The sequence below is a fragment of the Peromyscus maniculatus genome, chromosome 1 (assembly GCF_049852395.1).
Source record: "Peromyscus maniculatus bairdii isolate BWxNUB_F1_BW_parent chromosome 1, HU_Pman_BW_mat_3.1, whole genome shotgun sequence".
NCBI lineage: Eukaryota > Metazoa > Chordata > Mammalia > Rodentia > Cricetidae > Peromyscus > Peromyscus maniculatus.
The window spans coordinates 50,693,037-50,704,656 of record NC_134852.1 but is presented as its reverse complement, the minus strand read 5'-3'; positions in this window follow the sequence as shown (position 1 = coordinate 50,704,656).

Below are 11,620 nucleotides of genomic sequence, written 5' to 3'. Positions count from 1 at the left end.
GGACAAGCACAGTCTCCAAAGACAGCCACGGTGCGCCCATCCTGTGGGTCTTCTACAAATGACCTCGTCCTGTCGTCATCAAAGGTGGATGTTCTCTATTTGAGTCTATCTCTCCTTTGGCCAATAGGAATCAAGGCTGTAACTTCCCAGTTTTCGTGATAAACACGAAGTAACTTCTGCCTTGAGTGTCAGAACTCACACTTGGAGCTCTGCTCTGCTGCATAGGAAGTTTGGGCACTTTGAGGCGGTCACACTGGAGCACCCACACATGCTGTTGGTGACGTCCACCCAAGCAAGTCATGGTGTCACTGGTTGATTCTAGTCCCTACTCACCCTTGACCTAACGTTTCCCAAGCAGAGACTTTAGACACTCTAGCTCAGTGGTCCTCCACCTTCCTAATGCTGTGACCCTTTAATCCAGTTCCTCATGTTGTAGTGACCCCCAACCATAACATTATCTCATTGCTACTTCATAACTGTAATTTTGCTACTGTTGTGAATTGCTATGTAAACATCTGATAGGTGACCCCAAAGGGACTGGGACCCACAGGTTGAGAACCACAGTTCCAGAACAAAGAGCAGCCTGTCTCACCATGCCCTGTCTGAATTCATAAGTCCTGCAGCCCTGAACCTGCTGTCCCAAGTCACTCTGTCTCAGGGAGTTGCTATGCACCCGCTGGAAGCGGGCTGAGAGCTGGGAGGAGGGACAGAGACAGATGAACTGATCTGGGGTAAAAACAAATGTGGCCGCATGCTGCTTGCAAGGCTGGGTGGGTGTTCACTACACGCTACCTTCGACTTTCCTGCACACTGGAACACTTTTATGATGAAAGCTGGAAAGAGAGAACGATGGAACACTGGCCGGTACGCGTTAGTATTTATTGTGTATTACAGCCTGCTGGGACCTATGGCAGGCCCCTGTAGTCAGTCCTCCCAACAGCGGCACGGGTGGCTGTTGTATTCATCTCCATTCCACAGGTGAGGAGAACCAAGACAGGGAGAGGTCAAGCCAGTTACTACAGTAACCATCCTAATGTAGAGTAGTGTGGGAAGGCTCCACGCCAGCTCTGGGGACCTAGAGCAGACCACCCCTGAGCCTGCACTCGGCGTTCCCAGACACCTCTCTCCACTGCTTTGATAAAAAGGTCAAAATAACAAGCAGTTTCTAATAACTCCTTAGTTCTTATAGTTCTCCAATACTGGGTTTATTTCCCAGAATGAGACGTAAAGTTCTTGTTTTTCCTTCTAGGACGGCATTCTTCCTTTCCCAGTGTTGTTGGCCATTGCACATTCTATTATCAGGAGGTAAGAAAATCTCCTGTGAGGATGGAGACATAGCTCCGTGGTAGGGCACCTGCCTAGAATCCCCCAGTGAGGGGCTGGAGTGTGACTCAGTGGTAGAGCACCTGCCTAGAATTCCCCAGTGAAGGGCTGGGGCATGGCTCAGTGGTAGAGCCCCTGCCTAGAATCCCCCAGTGAGGGGCTGGGGTGTGGCTCAGTGGTAGAGCCCCTGCCTAGAATCCCCCAGTGAGGGTCTGGGGCATGGCTCAGTGGTAGAGCCCCTGCCTAGAATCCCTCAGTGAGGGGCTGGGGTGTGGCTCAGTGGTAGAGCCCCTGCCTAGAATCCCCCAGTGAGGGCCTGGGGTGTGGCTCAGTGGTAGAGCCCCTGCCTAGAATCTCCCAGTGAAGGGCTGGGGTGTGGCTCAGTGGTAGAGCCCCTGCCTAGAATCCCCCAGTGAGAGGCTGGGGTGTGACTCAGTGGTAGAGCCGCTGCCTAGAATCCCCCAGTGAGGGGCTGGGGTGTGGCTCAGTGGTGGATCTCTTGTCTAAAATCTCCTGAGAGTATGCAGTTGTAGACCTCCTTTTGCTGTTCTGAAAATAGGGCAACCTCTTTTTATACGTGAGAATAGAGTGATCCCTAGAGACTTAACATAAGTTGTCTGAGTCCAGACAGTATTAAGGGATGGGGCATAGCTCCCACGCGGGTCACCTAGGTCTTCTGAGGCTATGTCCGGTGTATGTCAGAACATGTCTGTTAACTGATCTCTAGACTTGAGACGAAGGGGCACGTCCTCACCGAGTATTCCAACAAGAGCTTTCAGAGCCCTTGCAGGAAGAGGGCGACCCAGTGCACCTTCCTGCAGAGGGCTGTTTTGTATCCAGGTTTTAGCTTTCACCAGGGGGCTGTGAGATGCTGACCGGATTCCTGGCCGCTCAAGGTGATGCTCAGGGTTTATCTTCCCCGGGAGCAGCTGCCTATAACTTCGTGACCTGGATCTGGTGTGTGCTGTAGGCCGAGCTGCAAGAGGCCTGGCCTAGTCGGTCTTCCGAGTGCCTGATTTCCTCCAGGCGGTGGCCGCGGCCCGCCACTAACCTCCGATGCTGTGGCTGGTTATTACAACCTTCAGACGCACACATACCAGGGCTGGCTGACCCCTAACTTGTCCCCATAGACTTCATCTGGGGACGGACACCACCAGTACTGGGATCTCATTCCGAGTCCATCCGATGGCCTCCCCGAATGAGGAAGATTGACTGGGGGCGTGGGGGGGGCAGCTGCGGGGTGGTAACACAGCCACCTCATTTCGACCCTGATCTCTACCCAAGGCATAGAGCTGGAGAGTCGCCGTCTGCCTTCCCTGAGGTCTAGCGGGCCAAGGAGCTCGTCGCCTGGGGTCTCCTGAGCACTCTAGTTCCAGAAGGTTTGGCTGGGCAAGCTAGAGGCTGCAGGGAGGCAGCTGGGAGCCGGCTGCTTCTGGCTGCTTCAGGCCAGAGCCCAGGGCCTGGGTCCTGTTGCTTAGCAACGGGACCCCGTCTGGGCCTCTGCCCTCCCCATTCCTATCCCCTTCCCCCACTGAGGCTCAGCCCAGCCAGAGCCGGAGAGCCGAGCGAGTGGCCCAGAGGGAACTGGGGTAGAGCTTGGGGGCCGCTCAGGTGTGGAAGCGCTGACCAGGCTGCCTTACTGCTTATGACTTAGGGACCAGAGGGCCCCAGGCAGAGACGACAAGCCGGCTTCCGCCCTGGCTCTGCCAACTCCAGTTCAAACGAGTCTTTCCGGTGGGGCTGCCCAGCCAGAGCCGCCCCGCCCCAGCCTCTGGAACCGGCCGGCCGGAGACGTGCTGCGCCCCGCCCAGGCCGAAGGCGAGCTCTGAGGTCAGGCACAGCACTGGACTTGCAGCCAGGGGTGGGGGGTTGGGGAGGGTGTGGGGGGGGTGTTAATGGGGTAGGATGGGCTTTTCCTACTTCTCCCTCCGCCCCATTACCGACCTGTAGCTCCACAGGGTCACTCTGACTAGAAAAGCTTCCCCAGTGATGTGAAAAAAAAAAAGGCCTCAAGTCCAATTTCATGATTTCATAGTTGGGGAAACTGAGTCACCACGACCTGTCCCAAAGCCATTCCATGAGCTAGTGGACAACAAAGCCTTCGAGGAGAGGACTGACAGAGGATGGATGGGGAGTTTCCCATAGCCCTAGTCCTGGTATTTGGCGGCAGACCACCGGGGGTCAAGGACATAGAAAAGTCCGGCTGTTTCTCCATCCTCTCGGAGTTAATAAGGAAGACAAGGTCCCTTTCTTTCCTCAGCGGAGCAGATTCCGCCTAAGTTCTGAGGTCTGCAGGGCGGGACCTCCCTCCTCCCAGCTTGGCTCTCCCATGGCCCAGAAGCCGTGGTAAACCTCCTACCTTCATCAGGAGAAGTCTCTGATCGCCCAAGTCTGCTTTTTCAGAATCACAGGGAGTGGAGACCCCAAAGGAAGGTACCCCGGAGCCTGCCTAACCTTGACTCCGACTTGCGATGGACGTTTGATCAAGAAAGTTGGTCAGTTTCTCAAAATGCGAAATCGATGGTGTTTCTTTGGGGTATTCTCTTTGCTGGGAACGAGAGAAGAAGAACTGTTTTTCTTAAATTCTGTCTTGATAGCCCCCTCCCCCATCCCGATTTCCCTGCAGCCAGAAAGACCACAGCTGCTTCAAGACTTTTAGAAAATACAATTTCGATGAATTTTATCTATTCCTCAAATGAGAAGATTCCTTAATTACAGGAGAAAACATTCTCAAAAAGAAAGGCCAGACTTGTCGAGTGAGCCCTGAGGCAAGGCTTCCTTCAGCAAATCTCTGGGCAGGCTGGCCATCATTATTGCTGGAGGCCAAGAATCAAGCTAGAACATCTTCTTCTAGCAGCTCCTGGTCCGCCTCTGCCCGTTAATTTGTGGTTAGAAAATAAGGACTAAGCCTAGTGACAGGGGCCTGTAACCCCAGTACTTGGGAGACTGAGGCAGGAGGGTGGAGAGTTTAAAGCTAGCCTGAACTATTTAGCAAGTTCAAGTCCAGCCTGGGCTACATAGTGAGACTTTGTCTTATAAAAGGAAGAAAAGAAAGTATTCATGAAGGTCTGCTGAAAGTGGTCCATTTTTCCAGAAGATTCTAACTGGAGAGGAAGCGACTGTCTTGGTTAAGTTTTTTCTAACTATGCTTCAGTATCCAAATGGCATCCAGGGGGAGTTCTCCTAAAAGAATTACAGCTGTTAGGGATGGGAGGCACAATAGGCAGAACACCGCTGTCTGACATCCCTAATGGATTAATGGACCTAGGAGTGGTCAGCAACCCCTCGATCGCTAGAGAGAGCTAGCTTTTTGGTGTGTGTGTGTGTGTGTGTGTGTGTGTGTGTGTGTGTGTGCGTGCGCGCATACAGGAGACGCCAGAGGAGGACACAGGTGCCCTGCTCTACCACTCTCTCTCATTCTCAGTCTCTTTTTGGTGGTGGTGGTGGTGGTGGTGGTGGTGGTGGCGGTTTTTATTTGTTTTCCAAAAATTTATTTAAATTTTTAAAAAGATTTTTTATGACATAATAAATATATATATGACTATTTTGCTTGTGTGTACCATGTGTGTGCCTGGTGCCTACAGCGGTCGGAAAAGGGTGCTGGGTCTCCCTGGAACTCTTTGAACCACCATGTGGGTTCTGGGCATTGAACAAGTACGGGTCCCCTGCAAGAACAAGTGCTTGGAACCACTGAGCCATCTCCCCAGACTCTCTTGTTCTCTTGAATCAGGGTCTCTCACTGATTCCAGAGCAGGCTGGCAGCCAGGAAGTGTCCTGCTTGGGTCTCTCAGAGTGCTGGGACCACATGCAGGCACACCCACCTGCGGCACACTTGGTTTTGTTTTGGTTTTTTGTTTTGTTTTGTTTTGATGTGTGTGTGTGTTGGGGATTTGAACTCAGGGCCCCATGTTTTCACAGCAGGTGCCTTTACCTGTTCTGCTGTTTCCCCAGGCCTGTTGTTGTCTCCCCCTCCTCCTCCTCCTCCTCCTCCTCCTCCTCCTCCTTCATTTGCTGTTTTGCTCTTTTCAAGACAGCATTTCCCTTGTAGCCTGGCTGTCCTTGAACTTGTTCTGTAGCCCAGGCTGGCTTTGAACTCACAGAGATCCGCCTGCCTCTGCCTCCCGAGTGCTGGGATTAAAGGTGTGTGCACCACCGCCCGGCTAGCATTGTGACTTCTAATATAAAAGTCAACACAAACTATGATACACAGCTTCCTCTCTGAACCCGACAACCTCAATCTCTCTCCCTCTCTCTCCCTCTCCCCCTCCTTCCCTCTCTCTCTACCACTGACCTACATCTTAAACCTGATTCTGACCCAGGTTTATCTAGATCAGTTACCACATTTATAGGAGATACAAAATAAGGTGGAACATGTTAAATGCCACACAGATCAAAGCAATCTGTTGTTGAAGTGACTTCCTCAATAATGATTATTTACCAGGAAAATAATCAAGATTGACTAACTGGCAAAAAGATAGGGTGACTTTTATAGGCCACTTGTAAGCTTGAATGTTGAGGAGATACCCAATGTTAAATGATACATTGTTAGTTGTTTTTGTTTTTTTATAGTGGAGGTATTATGGTTATATTTTCTAGTTATCATTCAGAAATATATGCTAAAAATGTTTGCACATAAAAATGAGATGAAAGTATAGACCGAAAAAGACCGGAGCCTGGACATTAATAATCAGTATATGGTGATTTATTGTGTTATTTTCTGTATTATTATGTTTTTATTTCTTTTTCAAGATACTCTGGGTAGTTGATGGTCACCTGATGTGGATATAGAAACTGTAAGCCCTGGTTGGTTGGTTTTGAGACTAGGGTTTCACTGTGTTGCCCATGCTGGCCTCAAACTCTCAATCCTTCTCTCCCCACCCCTACCCCAGTGCTGGGACTACAGATTTGCACACCCAGGCCTTTCAGGGTTTAATTTGTGAACCTATGCTGGAGCCCGTGGCGAGGCCTGGGACACCTGGGCCTCTCCACAGTCCCCGGACATTCCCCGTCAGTTGTCACTCAGCAAAAGCCGCTGGTGACCTCGGTTTGACCGCCTGACATCGGGGAGCTCACGTTTGGAGGTGCCTAACATCGTGGAGCTCCCGTTTGGAGGTGAGATCAGAAAGTGACAGGGGGAAGGCCCTGGTGGAAGTGGGGCTGAGCTGCAGAGCGTTGTCCGCCATGAGTGCTGACAGGCAGGAAGCTTGCCTGCACGGTGCCGGCCCACGTTCTGGAAACGAGGAGGTTAACCTCGTCTACAGGACGGACATACCTAGTCCTGAGATTCTTTGCTAATAGCCTGCTGGAGAGCACGCTTCCCTCTGTGTCCCATGCTCCACGGAGCTGTGAGCGGCCCAGACTTCCGGCCCACATCCCTTCCTCTATGAGATAAACCACTCTGACCTGAGCTGTTGTCTGAGTCTCTTGGTTATAGTTGGAGACCAAGGCATGATCCTGCCATGCAGCCGACAGCCTTCGTGAGAAGTGATGTCTTTTCTTCCTTCTGACCATCCAGTTTCCCCAGCCATTTCACTAAGTGGCTTTAGCTGTACAATTACGGGTCACCGTGCCCAGCCTTGGTAATTGGCCACACTTGTGCCTTGAGTGTGGGTGCCCACATCCCGTGCCCTCAATTCCCCAGTGTTTGTTTCCTTTTGTTAATGCACACAAGGTCACGAGGGTAACTCCGGTAACTCTGCTCTGCCGGCCACGTCACTCTTAATCGGCACGCCTGTCCAGGAAGAGCCTGCCGCAGAAGTGGGTATTTGGTAAGTGGCTGCCTGTCTCACTTCTCCACTCGGCTGAGCAAACATTTTTGTGGATTCTATTTGCTCTTCACACCTCTTCAGTTTCCATGGATGGTCCCTTTTAAAAAGTTTATGTATTTTTACCTTATGTACACGAGCGTTTTGCGTATGTATGGGCACCAAGTGCATGCAGTGCCTTTGTTGGACAAAAGGGGGCGTCAGAGCCCTTTGAACTGGAGTCACAGAGCGCTGTGCATCACCATGGGAATGCTGAGAACTTAACCCTGGTCCTGGGCAAGCGAGAGCAGTGAACACTCCTAACCACCGAGCCCTCTCTCCAGGCGTTTGCACTTTAGAGAGAAGTTTATGAGGCTTTTGGAATGAATGAATCAGTCAGACTCGGGTCTCTGTGTCAGTGTGTGACAGGAGCGAATTAAGGAAGGCAACGTTTATTAGGCCCAGAGTTGTGGATTTAGTCTACGGTCACCTGGCCAGATGTGGAGGAGAGGGGAGAACATGGCGACAACAGGAGCTTCTGAAGGAAGAGACTGTTTACCTGACAGTGGACAGGAAACAGGAAACGGGTGGAGGAAGAAGAAGAAAACGGGAGGAGGAGGGCGAGAAGTCATAAACCAGGTGTGGTGGTGCATGCCTTTCAACTCTGGAGGCAGAGGTAGGCAGATCTCTGTGAGTTCAAGGCTAACCTGGGCTACATAGATAATTCTAGGCCAGTGATACAGTGGGCATAGTGAGGCCTTTTACAAAACAGAGGGGGGGGAGAGAGAGTGGGGGGAGGGAGAGAGACAGAGACAGAGAGAGAGAGAGAGAGAGAGAGAGAGAGAGAGAGAGAGAGAGAGAGAGAGAGAGAGAGAGAGACTCACAGACATGTCCCCAGTAACCCACTTCCTCCAACCAGGTTCTACCTCAGAAAGTTCCAAAACTTTCCAACATAGTCCAACTAGCTGGGAACCAAGCATTAAATACAAGAGCCTATGGAAGCATTTCAGATTCATAACAGTAAGTGAAATAGAAATCTGTAATGTTGGTTGCTGCGTGCTTGTTGATAGATCTTTTTTTCAAAGCTACGAGGCTCCGTCAAGACACTTTGTCTTCTCAGGAGCCTGGCAAGTGTTCTGCAAGGTGATTCAGAGCCCGGCAGAGGCTGGGAGAGCCCGTTGTTCCTGTTGTCATAAGCCGAAGATACATCTTACTGTGGGAAAAAGTACTAGAAAGCTGTCTGTGATGTAGTGTGTATTTTCAAGGCCGGCTTAAAAGTTCCTTATGCTAATTTAATTAGAATAATTTACTTGAACAGAAAACTATAATTTTGTACTTTTTCCAACCAGTGTAGCTGACTTCTATTCTTTTTGACCTACCCAGATGGAATTTATTACTCCAAAGCCAATATTCTAAACTTTAATTTGTGTGCTAGCCATCATTATAGGTGAAGAATTATGCTAAAGGAATATGTGGGAAATCTGCTCTTGGCTCTGGAACACCAGCCTGGATCAAACAAAACCTCCCACCCCGAGCAGTGAGGACAGCTAGATAATTTTCAAAATCTGTTCTAAAATACCAGATAACTGCCCAGACAGTGAGAACCTGAGGGGGCAAATTCCTGGAGAGAAGAGAACTGAGGAAGATGAGACTTACATGTTCTCTCTTTCCCAGCATTTGGCTCTAGGAAGGGCACTTCAAGGCTAAGAAGCTGAGCCAAGCTTTGGTTGTCTCAGGATGACCCTGAAAACACCCAGGGCTCTTGGATAGCGTCTCTGAGAAGATGTCCTCATAGCAATGGCAAAACCGACCAACCAGTCACTGTGCCAGTTACTTTTTGATTGCTGTGGCCGAAATATGTGGCAGAAACAGCTGAAGGGATGAAGGGCGTGTTTCTGCTCACGGTTTCAGAGGGTTTCACTCCAGAGCTGTGGGGAAGCGTGACAACCGCATGGTTCTGTCCACGGTGATGGAGCAAGGCAGCTGTTCACACTGTGGTAGACCAGGCAGGAAGCTTAGGACCAGAGACTGAGCAGGCCCGTAACCGTCAAAGACCCACCCTTAGTGGTGTCTGCTTCCACCAGCCAGGCGCCAGCCAGTTCCTCAGGCTGCTCAGCTTTTCAAACAACTCTGCAATCTGGCATGAGCCTGTGAAAGGTGTTTTAGATTTAAATTGTAACAAACAGCAGCTCTTACAAAGATAGAGTTTATATGTAAATCAGATGAAGACAGTCTAACTCCAGGGCTAGAGAGATGGCACAGAGAACACAGACTGGCAGGGCGGTGGTGGCGCACGCCTTTAATCCCAGCACTCGGGAAGCAGAGGCAGGAGGATCTCTGTGAGTTCGAGGCCAGCCTGGGCTACAGAGTGAGTTCCAGGACAGGCTCCAAAGCTACACAGAGAAACCCTGTCTCGAAAAACAAAAAAACAAAAAACACAGAGTTCAATTCCCAGCACCCACATGGTGGCTCACAACCAACTGTAATGAGATCTGGTGCCCTCTTCTGGTGTACAGGCATACATGGAGGCAGAACAATGCACACATAATAAATAAATCAATCTTTTAAAAACAAAAAGACAGTCTAGCTTCACAGCAACTGACAAAGAAGAAGGCTAGCCTTGAACTTGTGGTCCTCCTGATTTGGTCTCCTGAGTATCATCATTTCTAACAAGTGCATTCACTAATCCTATCGGATCAAGACCCTACCCTTATGACCTTGATGAACCTTAATTACATCTATGATAAATTTGGATTGGAGTTTCAACCTCTGCATTTGGAGGTCCATGGTTCAGTCTGTGACATGATCTCTAGGGTGTAACTAACTGCTAAAAGAATGGTACACACACACACATGAAGAAGTGGGAAAAGATTTTCCTCCAGCTGAAGGTCAAGGAGAAGGAACCCCGAGTCTCTGTCTCCTGTTCAGGGATGTGCCTGGAGAAAGTCGCCTGTGGGCATCTGTACAATCTCCAACTGTGGTTCTACAGCCAGCTGCCTTGAATTGTGGAACAAAGGACGCTTGGGGATTGAAATCTCTTTGTAGGTTTTTTTTTTCCATTTGTTTTTCTCTAGGCTACCTTCAAACTTGAGATCCTCCTGCCCCCGCCTCCCTAGTGCTGGGATGCAGGCATGTACCACCACACCTGGCTCTGTCAGTTCTCTTGAATCCTGGCTCTCTCTTCTTGAGGCAGGAGTCTTCGGGAAGCGTCTGTCTCTTCTTCCCCGTGGAAAGCTCCAGCAGAAACTCAGCGAGGATCGGAGAGGAAAGACAGCATGGTACCTTATAGTCAGACCAGACTTTCTTGTCCAGAGCAATGCTTTTGGTTTTGAAGTTCTGATCCCCAAGGGGGACTCTTCCGACTCTCGCTAATGGGGTGAGGACACGGAGAAAGCAAACAGGTGACTGCAGAAATTGGCAATAAACATCTTCCTAACTGAAGTTCCCCAAATGGCAAATGTCTTGTTACAAGATGAAAAACGTGGGTTTTGCCGAATAGTAAGACAGCTGTTTGTCACTCTGTAATTGCAGAATGGAAACTGTTTTGTAAAATAACTGCTTACGAGTTGAAAACAATGGTAATCTAGTAAGTGACCAAGTTGGATGTTCACTGGTACAATAATGATCACAGCAGTAACCAACCACTTCTTCTTCTTCTTCTTCTTCTTCTTCTTCTTCTTCTTCTTCTTCTTCTTCTTCTTTTTTTTTTTTTTTTTTTTTTTTTGAGACAGAATTTCACTGTGTAACTGAAATCCTGGTTGGCTTGAGCTTTTCTTGTAGACCAGGCTAGCCTTGAATTCACAGAGATCTGCCTGCTTCTGCCTCCCAAGTACTGGAACTAAAGTCATGAGCCACCATGCCTGGCTCCCAACTACTTTCTGATTAGAATTGAGGCCAAGGAGGGGACTTCTTGCTTGGCACTGGACACTTGGTAAAGAGCCCATGGCCAAGAAAGTCATAGGCCCTAAGGGGAGCCTATTACTGTTGTTTGCTAAGTGGACATGTTGTCTAAAGTACCTATGTTCATGTCCACAGACTAGGGATGCGCTCAGCTTTGGTCAGAGAAGTTTCTTTTTGTGTTGGATGGTGATAAATGCAGATATTCACAACTGATCAAAGTAAGGAGAATCAATGACCATTGTGTGCTTAGCCCTAAAGGAGACATCCTTGCCGCTCCTAAACTCAGGAAATGCTGTGGAAGAGAGAGTGAAGACTCCAAGATCGTAGGTGGGGAGGAGTGCTTCGGAGCAATGCCTTCTGACAGAAAATGGACACTGCACTCATGAACTCAGCAGCTGAAACGGCCTATGCAAGGCATGCAGAAGACTGGGCTTATCAAGATTCCATCATGGATGCAGGAAGGGCTCGGAGGGCCCCGCCTCCCCCTGAGGATTATTGGCAATCCGTAGTTGCTGGGGGGTGCAGGGCAGAATCTGGTGTCATTTTCTTCCATGGTGTAGCCACTGATAATGGCTACGTAATCTCACTTCATGTTCATGAAAACAACTCTAGATTGGGTGGGTCTCTGTCTCTCTCTCACACACACCACACAC